Source organism: Balaenoptera borealis (genome assembly GCF_965194805.1).
Source record: "Balaenoptera borealis genome assembly, chromosome: X".
Taxonomy (NCBI): domain Eukaryota; kingdom Metazoa; phylum Chordata; class Mammalia; order Artiodactyla; family Balaenopteridae; genus Balaenoptera; species Balaenoptera borealis.
This window is the reverse complement of record NC_138881.1, coordinates 53,359,813-53,377,573: the sequence shown is the minus strand read 5'-3', so window position 1 is coordinate 53,377,573 and position 17,761 is coordinate 53,359,813.

The following is a 17,761-nucleotide window of genomic DNA, read 5'->3' as shown; positions in this document are numbered from 1 at the left end:
ATTCTTTACCAATCTCTGAGCCAAGCAATTTATGTTTATTAGTTGAATTGAGAAGATGGTTGGTGGTATACACAGAATGAATTGAAGAAAAGATTGAGGGTGGAGGGCATCAGATAGAAGGCTATTGAAATAGGTTAGTTTGAATAAAACTCATACTAGGAAACTGGTGGTGGAAATGGAAAGGAAAGGAGAAGTGGGAGATACTTCCATTGGATTAGCTGGAAACAGCAGGATCCCAAGGACACTGGACACATGAGTTTTGATGTAGGAAAAGATAAACAAATGTGTCCTCTAAAGAAAGGTGCTGTCCAGATTGCTATCCAGCATCTGTGAAGCTAGCTAGTTTCTAGAAGAATCCCAGCCTATATATATATCCCATATTCCTGTCTACTCCTCCCTCAATATGGAACTTCTCTCAAATGTGGCTATCCATTGGTAGCTCCAAATGCATCCACGTGCTTGCCATAAATCCTGCTCCACAGCCCCTCAAAATTCCATTAGCTTTCATTTCTGCAATGGGTACATCTGGGCAAAAGAGGAATTGGCAGGATCTCCTGCAGAATTTTGGTTCTGCATAATCTAAGTGAGGATGTTCCCTAGCATGTCCAGCTCCATCCTATCTTCTAAATACACACTTATACCCACAGCTCAAATTTAGCATGTTTAAAACCTGCCCTTGATTCAACCTCCTTGATTTTCTAGGTTCTATAGACAGTCTCTCCATTCTCCCATCCCTGTGAGTTAAGTCCTGGGATATCCCAGACTTCCTCCTCTCTCTGACCTCCCACATGAAATCAATCACAGAGCCCTAACAATTCTCCCACTGCAGCAAAGCTGACATCAATGTGGGCCTTTTCTTCTGCACTGCCCAAATTAAAGCTCTCATTACCACTGATACAGATTATTGTAATATGTGTTATTCCTGCCTCCTCTTTCTTACTCCTGTGATATATACTGCACCAAACACTCACCTATTTACTGAGGTCTTATGATGGCCTCTACACTGAACTAGTTGTGGAGATACAGATAATAACAACATTGCCCTTAAGAACCTCACCATCTGGTTAAGGAATACAGGTGAAAAATCAATGCAAAAATATCTTTGCAAGTATTACATTGGAAGCATGAATGAAAATGCTATAGAAACTTTTGTGCTTGTTGGGTGAAAATATTTGAAAGGACAGCTTCACGGAGGGGGTGACACTTGAGCATGATCTTAAAGATTAAATAGTCAACCTGGTGGAAAAGCAGGAGAAAAGCACTGTAAGCAGAGGAAGGACATGCATGATGATATAAAGTGGTTACACCAGGACTGTTGAACAGTCTGAATGGTTAAAACACAGAAGAAAACCAGTAAGGCAGGGGATAGGGCTCAGCCAAACCAGGCAGAAACCCATGCCCCTTTTGTAGGAAGTGGGGGTGGGGAGAAGACTGTACAGCTATCTCAGAAAGGATTCAGACTGGGCAGGGGAGCTGTCCAAATGAGGGGTTGTTTCTTGGCAACAGTATGATAGCCCAATAACTGTGTCCAGGGGTCTGTCAGAGCAAGACTATCATTCAGGAGCCAGCTCCTTCTGGCCCCACTTGAGCAGTCAGCCTAGCTCATGTGCCTTGCACTTTTCCCTAGGGGTACAGTCAGGGTTGGCTCCAGTCCTCGTCCCACCAAGCTCTACCCATCAGCTAGCTCTGCCTACCTCCCCATCAGTATCTCCAGAACCTCCTCATCTCCACCCTGTGCTTCCCTGAAATTGCTTGTGCTTTTCCCAAGGAAACATCTGGTCCCTACACATTCTTTTCCAGGCCACATCAACATTTGGCACTGTACATATCCAGAGCCCCCCCAGATTCTTTGCTTTTACTCTCTCATCCCCAAATACTCTATTTTGGCTGAAGCCCCTCAGCCTTGCTGGCTCATACTCTAAGTGTGTGTGTGTGTGTGTGGTGTGCTACTTCCACTAGCTCCCTCAGAACAAGGGAGGGAAGCACTCACCACAAGGTCTTGAAGATTGGAAAGATCCAGTGAGAGCAGGATTGAGCTCTAAACCCAAATCATTTCTTCTTGCCCTTTCCTATGTCCTTGGGGTATAATTCCTGTCACTACAAATTAGCCAGACATTCTCCCAAACATTTTCCTATGCCTTCATCTCTCAGTGCCCCCCTCCTTTCATTCCCCACTCCCTTCAGAATCACTCAGCTAGAGGTCTTTTCTTGCCTTGTACTTTCCTCTCTGCTCAGGATACCCAACCCCTGTCTTCCCTGGGGCACCTTAGCCCCTGCCTCTCTCTACAGTGGCCCCAATCCTGCCCTCTCTTTCCTGGCCTCCCGAAGCATAGGGAAGACATGGTCCGCTATACCCCCAGCCCCTTACTCTGAAGCCCTATTCTTATGGAGTCTTCTACAGCCCCCGCCCCAAACACTGCGCTGTGAGATCTGCACCAGATTCCCTCCCCTCCCCTTCGCAGCTCTCCAGTAGCCCCTCCCCAGGGCGGTCTTAAGGTCAGAGGCTCTTTCCAGCTCAATTCCGTCCAATCCGTCCCAGTCCAGTCCAACCCGCCCCCAGCCCCCGCCAGATGACTCACGTACGTATTTAACAAGCGAGGAGGGTGATCGGTGGCTGGCAGGCTACAGGGAGGTTCGGAAACCCTCCGGTGGGAACCAGGAGTTTCTGGTCAAAGGCTGTTCCGCGCCTTCAGGGTCAGTCCTCGCTGCATCCCTGTTCACCTTCTTCTCTCTCGGTCTCCAGGCACTTAGGGCAGCCTCACTCGCTAGCCCGCTGGGCGCCGCCACGGGTCTGGGGCACCAGGGCGGGGACGGGGAGAAGACAGCCGATTGTTGAAGAGAGCTTTACTCCTGCGGCAACCCCGCCACCATCCCGGCTACTGCTGCTGGTCCATGACAGCGCTGAGGGCTTCTGACAGGCTACCACTGCGACCTCGCGGAGCATGTCTCCCCTATCCTTTGGGTGAAATGCTGGACAAGCCCCGCCGATCGCTCTCCACTAGCCAGATCTGGCCAACTTCAGTGCCTGGCTCCCGTAAAGAAGATCAGAGCAAGGTATGTAGTTGGGGCAGCGGGGAAGGAACAGGAGGCAGTTGTGCTCTACAACGTGGCCAGCCTCCGCACGAGAAGAAGCACGTGGGAATACGAGTGGGGGGAATCAGGGCTGAGGGAGAGTCCTCCAACACCGACTCCACCTCCCGTAGCTTCAAAGCCCCCGTCAACATCCTGATCTCCCACCCCAAACTTGAAAGTATATATATGACCTCACTTCCGAGGTGCGAAAACCACTTCCTTCTTCCCTGACGTGCCTGGAGTGCGAGCTGGAGAGTCAGATCCTAGAGTGCCAGGGGCTCTGCAGGGCTGGGTTCTTCCCAGTCAGAGAAATGTAGCATAGGCAGAGGCAAGCCCCCTCCCCAGACTGGGCATGATGATTCCCCACTCCCACTCAGCATTCAGAGGGAGTGGGAGTTCCACTTTGCTCCATCCAGCCCCAGAAGCTTTTCTCCACTAAGCCACAGTTTATTCATCTGTTAAATGAGGCTACCGAAGTCCACTCAGAGGGCTGCTGTGAAGATTACTGGAGGTAATGTATGTGCACAGATCTTGACACACAGGAGTCACTCACTTTTACTTTTCTTTGCTCTTGACCCTACAACCTTTGAATGATAGAAACCTGGCGCATTTCCTATGGGGTGATATTCTTGACCTCGCAGGCACAAATCACGCTGAATTAGCTACCTCAGGGACAGAGGCTCAAGAGACAAGTAGGGGTGGGCAGGAAAAGTCCAGAAGAAACGAGGAACCTGCTAATGAAAGGAGAAACTCTGGTGACTAAAGAATCCCAAGGAGAGGAAGAGCCCTGGGAAGTAGGAGGAGATGCCAGCAGGGAAGTAGAATCTGAGAAAGAGGTAGAGTCCCAGGGATTTGAACAGGGTCGCCCCAGGAGAAAAATTAAACCCCCAAAATAAAAAAGATTGAAGCCTCGGATTTAGAAAGGATACTGAAGAAAAAAAGGTGGTGCCACAGAGACATGGGGGACAGTGAATCCCATGAGACCTAGAAACCCAGGAGAAGAAGAAGATTGCAGAAAAGTGGTGGAGTCCCAAGGATGCCCAAAGGAAATAACAGGCTAGAGATGGGACTGCAGAAAATGAGTGGGGTCCCAGTGGTACAAGGAAGAGTCTCTAAAAAACAGTACTCCGGAAAAGGGGTGGAATCAGGAGGAGGGAGAGAAGGTTTCCTGAGAGAGATAAAAACTGCCCTGCCGGGCTTCCCTGGTGGCGCAGTGGTTGGGAGTCCGCCTGCCAATGCAGGGGACATGGGTTCGAGCCCCGGTTGGGGAGGGTCCCACGTGCCGTGGAGCAACTAGGCCCGTGCACTACGGCCGCTGAGCCTGCGGGCCACAACTGCTGAGCCTTAGTGCCACAACTACTGAAGCCCACGCTCCTAGAGCCAGTGCTCTGCAACAGGAGGGGCTGCCGCGGTGAGAAGCCTGTGCACCACAGCAAAGAGTGGCCCCCGCTCACCACAACTAGAGAAGGCCTGGGCAAGGCGGTGGGGACCCAAGGCAGCCGAAAATAAAAATAAATTTAAAAAAAAACCTGCCCTGTAGTGCCAGGGATTTAGGGAGAAGAAAACAGAAAAAAGATAAGAGATGCAAGCATAGGGGGTCCCCAGGAAAGGTAAGATTCCAGAAAAAATGGTGAAGCCCCAGGGAAAGATGGAATGGGGGCCTAAATAAAATTTGGACCCAAAGAGGGGTAGGACTCTATATCTAAAGGGAGGGTATTTTAGAAATGAGATAGAACCTTTCAAAAGACTGGCCTGTATATTGGAGGGACATCAGAAAAGGGAAATAGGTCCAGGGATTTGGGGTAGTGATACCAGAAGAAAGAATGAAGAAAAGGGGTAGAATTGCAGAGATGCAGGAAAGGCACACCAGAAAAGTGGTATAGCCCTAAGATGTGGGGAGACCCTGAGAAATAAAAGGCCCCTAAAGGGAGTACAGCTTCAGAGATGTAAGGATGAGTCCCCAGGAGAGACATAAGACACTCCCTCAAAAAAGGCAAGGCCCAGAGACATAGAGAGTAAACCAAAGGAGAAAGTTAGGACTCTATTAAAAAGAAAGATGACTTCTAACAAATATGGGGTTTATTTTGGGGATGAAGAGAATGTTCTCCAAGTAATTATTATGGTGATGGTTACACAATTCCGTGACTATAATAAAAAGTATTGAAGTGTACACTTTAAATGGTTGAATTATATGGTACCTGAATATCTATCTATTTAGATATATCTAGATATATAGATAGATAGATAGAGGGAGAGAGAGAGAAGGAAGGAAGGAGGAAAGGAAAGAAAGTAGGGAGGGAAGGAGAAAGGAAAGCTGACTTGCCGATATAGGAAGGAGAGCCCCAGAGAGAATTTGGACTCCCAAATGGATGGCCCTAGATATAGAGTGAGGAGACACCAGGAGCGATAGAGGACCCCAGAAAAAAGGTACCCTGCAAAATTGGTGGCATGCAAAAAAGGGGTAACTCCAGTAATTTGGGACAAGTAAGTTGAAGAAGAGACTTCAGAAAAGGGGTAAAGTCACAAAGATGTAAGGAAGGGCTTCTAGGCAAGAAATAAAACTGCCTAAGATGGGGGAGTCCCAGGGCTGCAAGGAGGGGACCCTAAGAGAGAGAGAATTGCAATCCAAGTTGAAACCCCAGTGATTTGGGAATGGAACTCCAGGGGAGAGGCTGAACCCCAGAGACTTGAAGACCATGATTCTAAGATAGTTATAGAACTTCAGAAAATGGCCACAGCATTAGAGATTGGTTAAATGTATTGTTAAAAAGTTGGGGGTTGGTAAGCCAAATAAAAGAGACTCAGGACAAGAAGGAGTACCTCATAAAATTTTAGACTATCAGGGATTTCAGGGAGTTGGGGAAGAAAAAATTTCAAGAAAGAGATCGATACCCAGAAAAAAGGCGAATCCCTGGGAGAGAAGAGCAATTCAGCAAGCCAGGTAAACACCCAGAATTTAAGGATGAAGACCCCAGGAGAACAGCGTGATCAATGAAGAAGGGGCTTTGGGGAAAGAGTTTTATCCCAGGAGAGGGCTGAAATTCCAGCCCGGTCACTATCTTTTACTTTTTTGTCCCCCCAGCCAGCTGGGCTGAGATGACTGTGGTTTAAAACTGTGATAGGTTAAGGAGATCCTCAAGGAGGGGATTGGACTAGGCCACAACCCCCAGCTTCAGGGTCTTAATTAAAACATTCCCTGCCCCTACCTCCTTTCTTTCCTTACCTCTGGCACCCACCCTGGCCTTAATCTTAAAGGGCTTATTGACCATTATATTTTAAGTGATATTTGAACAGAGGGGCCTTCTTGTCTTTTTCAGATTTCAGCTGCTTACCTACTTGCCTGAGGTTTTTTCCCCCCTCTTCTCATTTAATGCTCATTTTATTTCTGTTTTAGCTATTTCGTTAATATATCATTATTATTATCATTACAATCACTGTTGTCAGAATAAAGCTAAAATATAAACCTACTAAGGAGAAGTGACATCATGTAATAAGACAAAGTCAAAAACACTGTATTACCTAGTTCTGTATTGAACTTGGGAGTGCTGGAGTAATTCACTTTTCCCAGCTGAGCCTCAGTTTCTTCATCTGAAATTCTCTATGTGATTCTGTGATTCTATAAACCAATTTCTGGACAGCACATTTACTAATCTACCTCAGGGTAGTCAGTTAAGGGAGTTGAGGAAATGGCTGGCACTCAGGGCAACCTATTCCCCCTAGTAGAGTCTCAAGAGCTCTCCAGGTAATCTCACTGCCAAATTATTCTAGTGGTCCTGGCTGGGCTACCAGGGGATCCTGGGAATCCAATTTTTGGTGCAGGTGCAGGAAGATTCTACTTCCATATCGGGCTTGGTGGTCTGACAATCACTGATGCTTCTACCCTGTCAGTGAGTGAGACAAGAGACTGATTGCTTATGCCTGCTGATCACCACTCAGAAGAAAGATTATTAGACTCTAAGGGGGCTGGGGCACCCTGTTATCTCCAATCCTGAGCTCATACCCAAGTGCCTTTAGGTGGGGCACCAGGAGAATCCCAAATGTCTTCAATCAACATATCAAGAAAAGATATCTGAAGGATTATACTGCTCCCACAGAGTGCAATGCCCTCTCAGTTGCTCCCATCCCACAGGAATCCTAATTTATTAAATCAGTCGGCTCAGTCTGAATTGTTTCCAGAGAATGCTGGTTAAATTCCTTTTCTCCTTGTTCTCTCTCTGCCCTACCCAGAACCTCTGCATTTGTTGGTATCTGCCAAAGAGTAAGAACCTCTGTGGGGTACTGCATTGCTGCTGCTGCCACAAACCCAAGGAGAAAGACCCAGAAAGACCAAGGTTTGTTGATGGATTTTATTGGGGACCTAAAAGTCTAGGAATTATGTGGGTAATATTTTAAAACTAGCACTACTATTAAGCTTATGATAAGTACCCTGTGTCAATTATGAATATGCCGAGCTTGACTGGTCCCTGGGCATACTCTTTAGCCACTAATAACCAAGTATGCACACCCTGTCCCATGAACGTAACCTCTATGTCTTCTCAGCTCTAACCAGGGTCAAACACAAATGCCCTGTGTCCCAGGTATCTTTCTCCTTCCCATCCCCTCAGCTGAAATGAAGGGTGCCTGCTCTACCCAAAGATCCATGGGAGGGGAAAAAATAAACCATTCCTCTGCCCACCTTTCCCTCCCAAGGAAAACACTCCTAGGATAGAGCATACCCAGCCTTCCTGACTGGAAAGAATAATTAATATTTAGTCTTAAACCTCCCCTTACCTCATCCCCCTACCCACCTTACATTTAGCTAAAGTGAGTCCAGATACAACACTTTCATGTATGTCGAAGCTAGAAGGGAACCAGACTGTCCTCTTCACTTTACAGGTGGTAAACTGAGACCCAGAAAGAAGAGATTTTCTCAGTAACACTGTTAGTGGCAGAATAGGATATAAAACCTGCATTACCATTTCCCTCTCAGCACCACCCCTCCCACCCACTCTCACACACAACTCTGAGGCTTCTTCAGAACTGGACCTATGCATTTACAATGAAATGCTAGCCATCTAGTGTATTTCCCTTCCCAGGTGGATTATCCCTGAAAAGAGGACCTCAGAGCAGATTTACCCTTAACCAAATGAATGTCCTACCAGATACCTTCTAAAGTATCTGGTATCTGGTATCAATAATAGACTGAGAGAGATTGGAGTGGAGCAGGCTAGGAGGGGACCCAAGGAGAAGGAACGTGGACAATGTCTTCACTTTGACTTAGATTTATAAAGCCCACTCAGCTCATGCATGACCCCTCTCCATCACAGGCAGTTAACTCTGCACCCCCTACCCCACTCCCTTGCTAAACTGTTCTCCTGAAGCCAGCCCTAAGACAGGTATCTCAGACAGGAGTGAAAAGATAAAAGGCCAAGGTAAACACTCATACTGTTTTATTCCTTACCTACCACTCAGTGGCCCTAGACCAACCTTGGTTATCTGAAGTTTTGTTATGGGAAGTGGAGTTTTCAAGAAGCCCCCATATTATTACTTACCTTGGGCTCTGGACTGCATTTTTTTAATCCCTGAAAACCAATTCCTTTGCCTCTGGTATTATGATACCATGGGCTGCCCACATAGACTTCTTCATCAGATAAGGCTTAGTAGCTAGACAAAGAAATGAGCAATGAAGCTTTGAAATTTCTGGGGTTTTTTTAAGGGAAGAGAGGTGGTATGTGTGGAGGGGATCTATTTATAGATATTGGTTTTTCAAAGACTCCTCTAGGCCCAGAATTCTGGTCCATTTTACACGTCATCTTGGCAATCATCTACCCTGGGAATAGGAATAAGGGGGTGAATACTTACTTTTCTTACTATAGTGTGACTTCTATGTAAATTATGTGAGTGAGTGGTGTTGTGTGTGTTCATGATTATATTTGTGAGTATGGTCGTTTGCACAGGTCAGTTTTACAAGTTTGTGTGTTCATATTTCAGCTAAAATTAATACACTTAATATTGCTGGTTAACTTTGGCATGAATGAAAACAAACTTCCAAGCACTAAAATTATATGGAACAAAATCCATATATTCTAATTTCCCTAAATACTACAGAAGAGGCCTGTGTGCACATCAGTCTTGGCAGACACACACACGCATCACTGGAGAGGATTATCCTTGTAGGGACACTATTGCTGTTTACTTGGCTCTTAGAGTAGAAACAAATTCTAATTTTAGAGACTATATCATTGAAAATGCCTGGGGCCGACTGGAAGCCTAGGAAGCTTAGTTCTTGCTTTGGTTCTTAGAAAAACTCACTATGTGACCTTGGGCAGGTCTCTTCAACTCTCCAGGTCTGTTTTCCTCAACTGTAAACTTGGGCTGATGACATTAGCCTTCCTTTTCTAACAGTTTTGGAAGTTGAGGAGGCAAAGTACCCAACACAATGCCTGACAGAGAGTAGGGCCTCACTAAATAGCAAAGGGCAAAGGCTATACTCTCTACTTCCTCCACGTCCCTGTCCAGCTTCTTCCCTGGATGGGGGCCAACTCCTTGGCTTCAGGGAAGCATTTCTCAAAGTGATCAGGGTGAATGGTAGGTAAGTAGACTGCTTAGTAAAATCATTTTGAGCCCAGAAAGCCCTATCTTCACCAAGTTTAGAGCAGGAAGTACTGGCATCAGCCCATTTGCGCTTGGACCTCTGCCCAAGCGCAATGGAGTGGTGTTATTCCTTTCTGCTTGCTTCCTTATGGTGGTGAGGGCCCTTCTTCAGGACTATCCCTCCAGAACTTCTATTCCCTCCACCTTCTTCCAACCCTACCCATTCACCTGCTCACAGATTTTTTCTTTTTTTTTGGAGGCGTTGCAGCATCATGTGGGATCTTAGTTCCCCGACCAGGGATCAAACTCACACCCCCTGCATTGGAAGTGTGGAGTCTTAACCACTGGACCGCCAGGGAAGTCCCTCATAGATTTTTTAAAGTCATTTCACTGGATGTACAAAAGGGCCAATAGTAAACCCTCCATGGGAGTGGTCACTGCCTCTTTTCAGTTTCAGGGTTGCCAAGTAAGGTACTGTGACCTAAAAAATTATCCTCCTGGATACTGTTGCTATCTTAATCTTATGAGTCCTAGACACTTCAATGGAAATGACCTTGTTATGGGAGAAAAGAGCATGGCTATGCCCTTAGGCAGATTGCTTCTCCTCTCTCCCTTACTTTATTCATCTGCAAAATGGGGCTGATCAGTCCCACCTTGATTGTCTTACAAGGTCTCACAAGGATCCAACAAGACAAAGCATGGTCTTTGTGAACCAAAAAACACAGGCCAAATAATGTGGATACCAAAAAAACCAACCAAACAAACAAACAAAAAAACACCAGGCCAAATATCCATCAAATATTTATTCTCAAGTCTAAGAAATAAAAATAAATCAATACAAATGAGAGGCAGGGCTATGGACAAGGACATAATTCAAATATAAATTTAGCCCAAGTACCATTTCTGTTGCCACTAAGAATAGCAAGAGGAGAGATGGAACAGAGGGATGGAAGTATGGATAGCAGTAGAAGATGTCTAACTTTCTCCCCTTAGTTTGATCACCACCTGAAGTTCAGCCACCTGCCCTGTTCTGCATATTTTGAATTTTCATTTTTGGTTTTCTTTTCTTTTCAGGTGATTTCCACATGGGAGATATGGGGACTAAGACAGTAGGGTAAGAGGTAAGGGTAGCTAGGGCAAGGCCCTAACAGATAGTGGGCAGTTCCTTTTTTTCAACCCCAGTGTAAGGGCTGGCCCCCTTACATTTCTGGAGGAGACTTCTTTTGTGGTACAAGTGGTTTGAGGGCCTGCAACATTGCTAGCCCAGAATCATTCTGGCCTCTGACTCTGTGCCCATGGACAAGAGACTCCAAAATCACCCTCTTTGTCCAGGCCACAAAGCTGGAAGCTGGCCACACAGGCTGCTTGGCTGCTGTCTGTTTTGGCAAAAGCCATCCTACCTCCAGCAAGAAAGACCTAGATCCAGATGACTCCCCAGGGACCATGAGGCATTTGGGGGTAGTGAGGTAAAGGTACAGGTTGGAGAGATCCAGCGTTCTTTCTAGGGACATAGAACAGCTGGGGGTGGTTGTGAACCAGTTTGCCTCTAAGTCTGTCTAAAATTTCCCCATTCCCTTTAGGAGAAACACTGTCTCCTCCTTAGGGATAGATCTGAGAGCCAGCCAATGAGACTGAAAGGATCCATGAGATGCAAGTCCAATCCTCTCTGAGATGCTGCTCACAAGCCAAGTGACCAGAGTCCAGAGTCCACAGCTGGGTCCTGGGCCCCTTCAAACTACCTCACAGGGTTGTTGTGAGGATGTCACGAGATCATGTGCCCAACACAGTAAAGAGCTCAATAAATGTCTCTTGAACAGATCCATACATGTGATGGTGCTTTGCAAACTATAAAGCTCCATACCAAATGGTAGAGAGAGTCAGGACACTGTTTTGCAGTCACATAAAGGAAGTGATTTTTGCCACTCATTCTCACCCCTCACTTAAGACTGGGGCATGGGAAGGAAATGGAGAGGAGGGAGAAGTTTGAAATAGGAAATAAAGGAATAAGAGAACAACAAATAAAAGAAGAACCTAAAGGCAGATTATTCTCCAGGGACCAACTTGTATTTGAGAGTGGCAATGAGGATACAGACAGGAGGGACTTAGAACTCTTTCTAGGGACAGAAGAACAGAGTTCAAATGGATCTTAGATATTTACTTCAAGGCCCCAGCTCCTGTTTGCAACACCTCCAATGATGGGTAACTGTTTTCTCCCTGAGGCAGCTGGTTCTAATTATAACCAGTTCTAATGGTTAGAAAGTACTTCCTTGTATTAAGATGTTTCCTGCAGCTTTAAATTCTATCCCTTGGTGCCATATAGAAAAAAGCTAATACCTTGACATCATGTGAGCATTCAATAAGTGTCTGTTGACTGACATATGGGCAGGTGCTAGGGAGGAGTAGATGATCTCCTTTTGTGTCTTCAGGAGCCAGTCAGCACAGCCTTATATTTTACTGAAGGTTCAATAAATATGTGTTGAATAAATGAATGAATGACCATTCCAGGGTAGGCATGACTGCTACAATCTCTTGAGTTGAAACGGTCCATTAAAAGTCATCCAAATCTATCAACCTACCTCTCAAAGAACTCTAAGCCATCCCATAAGATTCTGAGTCTTCAAAATAAGCACCTGGCTGTTCAGTGACTTTGGGCCAAACTGCAATCTTACAGTGAGAAAACTAATCTCTTATTGATCTACCCTCACCCTCTTCCACATCCCAAGGCTGATGGAAGGCAACATCTTAAGTGGAAAATGACTCTCAAAGCTAATGTGTGACAAATGCTCAAATAGAGGGTGCTATGGGAGCACAGGTGCAGGAGTACTTGAGTCCACCTGGCTAGGAGGGGCTGTGTGAGGACATTCTAGAGCTGAGTCTTGAAAGATAAAGAAGCTGCATGTATAAATGAGGTGGGAGGAGGGGGCAGGTAGCTCAGATAGAGGGAACTTCATGGAGTCCTGAACATGCATTCATGGGAAATAGCAGGAGTTTGCAAAATGGCTAAGGCTTCCTAAATGGGGTCCTGAAATTTGGATGGAGGGGTGGTGAGAGAGCAAATAACAACTTCTAATTCAATTTGATTCTGGAGGTGACCCAGAGTTTGGCAAGAAGCCGGGCCGTGATTAAATAATCACCATAGCTACTATGATCAGCACTGTTCATCTTCACCGCTCTCATCTCATGTGTCACCACTGGCATCATCACCGTTGTCAGGACTGTCATCGCTGCTACCCGAAGTGTCAACATAATTGTTACCATTCCAGCCCACTAGCATTCCAACTATTACTTCACCCATGCTCTTCACCACTGACATCCACCATCACTCTTGTCATGGCCCTCTGAGCCAGTGTTTCTCATATACTCCAGGAAGTTGGGGGGAATATTCTGTCCTTCTGGGGTGTGCTAGGGATGCAACCCAAAACAGCTAACTACAAGCCAAATTTTCTTTGAAATGTTATGTTGTGTATCAAATATTTATGCAAGTTTTGTTTTCTTTGATATAGCCATGTTTGTTTTAAGATAAAAGTAACACTATTTAAATTGTTTACTCCCCCTCCCCCCGCCAAATCTATAAGTAAAACTGATGTTGCATGAAGGTGTTTTGTGTTTACTCTGCCACTTCGTGTATCCTTCGGTGCCTGAACTATTTCCTTGCTTCCATCCCATCATTTTCTGTCCCTGATTTTCAGAGGCAACAGAGCATAACAGTTAAGAGTATGCGTCCTGATGTCAAATAGCTTGGGTTTGAATCATATTATACTGTGGTATGTCCTTGGAAAAATTACGTAGCCTCTGTCATTCTGTTTTCACATCTCTAAAACAGAAGTAATAATGGTACTTACCCATAGGAATATTGTGTTTTCGCAATGAGTTAGTGCATGTAAAGTGCTTAACACAGTGCCTGGCACATAATCTGTGTCCAATAAATTTATTATACCATGGTTGAATCAATTCAGTCTTTACAGAGCACATACTCTATGGCAGACATAGTGATAGGCTATGCTGTTGGGGGAGAAAGAGTGGAGTCAGATATGGGACTAATCTTTAAATTGCTCACACTTGGTGGGGTAGGACATGAAGTGAGGAGTATGAAATAAAATGCATTTAATCAATACCATAAGAAAGAAAAAATCAAATTGTGCCATGGAAAATTTAGCATTTAATAAGGATCTTGAAAGATAGGTAGAATAAAGACACACAGAAATGTACCAGATTGAAGGAATCCCACGGGTGAAAGGGTAGAAATGGGAAAATAGAAGACACAATGAAGAAACGAGTGTTGCAGTTTGATTGGAACATGGGATTTTTGGAATAGGGAAATATAACATTGACCTGTGAAACAAAGACCTATATGTAGAAAAGAAATTACTGGAAAGAGAATCCAGCAATGTATTTACCTTGATTGTGTTTGAGAACTGGTATACTAAGTAATTTCCTTCTTTTTTGTATTTTTCAAAATAAGCATGCATCATTTTTATACCAAAGAAACAAAAAAGTTATATTTTATTTTTTCTTGAGGGAAGATGAATTGTGTCAGTTTATCCAGGTGGACTTGAAAGGACCTATAGGTTAGTATAGTGGAGGCCTGGGGTCTCCTAACCACCAACCCCCCAATTCTGCCACTGTGTGACTTTGGATAAATCTGTTTCAGTTGCCATATCTGTAAATTCATTAATTGATTTTAAAAATGTTTACTGAGCACCTACTATGAGCCAAGTTCTAGGTGCTGGGGATATAGCAGCAAACCAAACAGAGAAAAATTCCTGCTCTGTTTATTTTAAGCTTTAAAATAAAAGTCTTCTTATTTTCATCATGTGAAATCTTCAAAAGTATCCCCTACTTCCTCAGATTACATAAGGCCTTTTGGCACGCTTTATTCTCCATAGGCCCTATTGAGGAACCTACGTGTTGGTCCCTATGCCTGTCTGCAGACACCTAAACATTCCTATTAACACCTCCTCAGCTGCTCACACCTTCAGTGATACCACCTGTTTGTTCAGTGACTTTGGGCCACATCTTCAATGATTCTTTCTTCCCTCTAAGGTCACTTTCTAAACCAACCAACAAATATACCTTCATTTCTACAACTCCCAAGAGATCAGGCCATGGGAAAGAGGGTCCGAGGTCTACCTTCACCTACCATGGGCAAATGCCCCATTGTCCTTGGTGCCCTGTTCCAAATTCAGCTTGGTACTATTCAGCAGACTTAGGTGAACACCTGTGCCAGGCATGGTGTTGGACTGCCTGGTAAAATCTTTGCAAAGAGATAGAGTTTTAGATGGGCAGCTCTGCATTCTCTAGAGATCCCCAAGTTTCAGAGAAACAGGCTAATAACAAAGTATGTCTCTCTTTTCTTAAGGAGCCTCTGAAAGAAAGGCCTTGGTCCTAGTCTTAATTCTGTCACTGTTTCCTTACTTCAGAATGGGAAGTGCTGATGAGGGGCAGTATCACATTTAAGGATAGGTTTCCTGGAAATATTCCAGGGTGCAAAGACTGAAGGTGGCCAGAGAACTCTAAGTCTACAGGGAGCATTCCTAGACTGGTATCTCCAAACCTAGAGCAGAGCTCAGTAGCCTTAAAACCCTATGATAATCTCAGATTCACCATTATAGGGATGGTGGGTGATAGGGAGGGGTGTGGTCAGAGAAAGAACTATAGATGTAGCCCAATGTAGGGTTCTCCCTGCTATCAATGAGCACAATGCCCTAAGCCTAAGTGGCTTACTGAGAACAAGGAACTAATCATATCAACATTCAGCCAAGGTTTGCTTCCTTTCTCCCACATCATGACCTTTCTTAGCCCTTTCTATAAGAATCTAGGACCAAGGCCAGTCCTACTTCCCTACACTCCACTCCAGCTACTTGACCTTTCTGTGATTGAGTGTCCTTAGCTGCAAAATGGAAATAATAATGATACAACTTCACAGGGCTGAGGAAAGGGTGACATGAGTTAATCTAAGTAAGTGCCTAGTGCATTTACTAGTGCATTATTACTATCATCAATATTATAACAAGTGGTATTTAAGGAGTCCAAGCTAAGTTTTGAGACACAAGGGGTATCTGAGGATGGAATGTTACTTTAAGGAAGGTATACCCCTCAACCCAGGAGAAAGAGAAATTTTTCCAAGCCTTAGGAATGGCAAAATATCATCCCACAAGAAAAAATTCAATAGCCTCTTTTTGGAGTGTCTACCACCTTTCCTCAGGAGCAAATGACCCATACCTGCCTAGAAAGGGGAGGAGAGCAAAACGAAAATATCAAAACAAAACACAAAACAAAACAAACAAAAAAACACCAGACTTGACCCTGATGCCACCCCTGATAAGGTGGGACCCTAATCTCTTTGGGCTTCAGTTTCCTCAGCTACCATATAGAATAATGATACTAACTGTATTGGGTTGTGGAGACTATCATGGATATAATAGAGGTGAAAACAGTTTTCAACTATAATACATGCTCCAAACATAAGGTCTTAATGGGGACAGAAACTAACTGCTCCTGCCACAAGAAGAATTTAAGCCATACTTAAGGAAGAACTTCCTGGTAACTCAGGGTTTTCTATTATTGCAATGGGTTAGGGAGAGGGAAAAAGAAAGAGACAGTGACATCCTGTATAATCAGAAGCCATCTGCTCTGCCTGGCTTGGCGCTAGTATAATCTTTTCTCCCAACGGGAGAAAGGTCTAATTTCTGATGATCCCTTCCTCACTGAAGATCCCAGCTCTCTTTGATTGCTGGACAGCCTAACACTGTGAGTATCATACCCAGCTTCTGTTTGCATTCAGTTTCCCCCTTTCCTTCCTTCCTATCTTCCATCTTCCTTCTTTCTTTCCTTCCTTCCATCTTTCTTCCTTTCTCCTTCCCTCTCTCCCTTCCTTTCTTTGTAAAAATTATTCCCTGACATACATCAACTACTGCAGTCCCCTGGGGGGAACTGTAATTGCCAATCACCTGTTCTCTTCCTTAGCCCCTCCTTCCTGCCCTGTCCCAACACTCCTTCCACATCCCTTCATCCCATTATCTAGGTCCCTGTCTTGGGAAGATGAATTAAACTGTGGTGGTAGTATCAGATTTGAAGTTTTACTGAATCTACCCAGGGGATAGGCGAACATCACTCTCAGCCCTCTAGCTCCAAACAGCTTGCTTGGGCTTCAGTAAGGCTGAAATTCTCAAATTTCAAAGGGCAAAGGGAGGAAAGTTGGGAATTTGAGTGTGAGAGGGACTAGGAAGGTGTGGTCCTTTAGTGGCCATCACCATTAATGGTTTTTAATGGACATTCACCATCCTGTGTGTTTTAGGGAAGGGAAAGGGGACCAAAAAGAGTAATAATAATGCTTTTTGAGCACCTACTATATACTGGGTATTTCGTGTGGTTAGGATTATTATTGGTCCTCCATCTTACAGAGAAGGAAATGGAGGTTCTGAGAGATGAAGTAACCTCTCCAAGAGTACACAGTTAGTAGGTACAAGTGCTGGAATTGATACCCAGAACTGCCTGATTTTTCCAGCCCAAACAGGCAATGGTCAATTAGAAACTGGCATAAAAAGTGGACGCTCTGACCACTAGATGCAAGTATTTTTTTTTGGAGTATAGTTGATTTACAATGTTGTGTTAGTTTCTGGTGTAATTAAAGTGATTTAGTTACATATATATGTATACATATATATCTGTATACATATGTGTATATATATATATATTCTTTTTCATATTCATTTCCATTATAGTTTATTACAAGATATTTAATATAGTTCCCTGTGCTATACAGTAGGACCTTGTTGTTTATCTATTTTATATATAGTAGTTTTTATCTGCTAATCTCAGACTCCCAATTTATCCCTCCCCCACACTCTTTCCCCCTTGGTGCACCATAAATTTGTTTTCTGTGTCTGTGAGTCTGTTTCTATTTTGCAACTAAGTTCATTTGTATCATATTTTAGATTCCACATATAAGTGATATCACATGGTATTTGTCTTTCTCTGTCTGACTTACTTCACCAGCATGACGATCTCTAGGTCCTTCCATGTTGCAGCATATGGCATTATTTCATTTTTTTGTTTATGGCTGAGTAGTATTCCATTTTGTGTGTTTGTGTGTGTGTGTGTGTATTATATATAT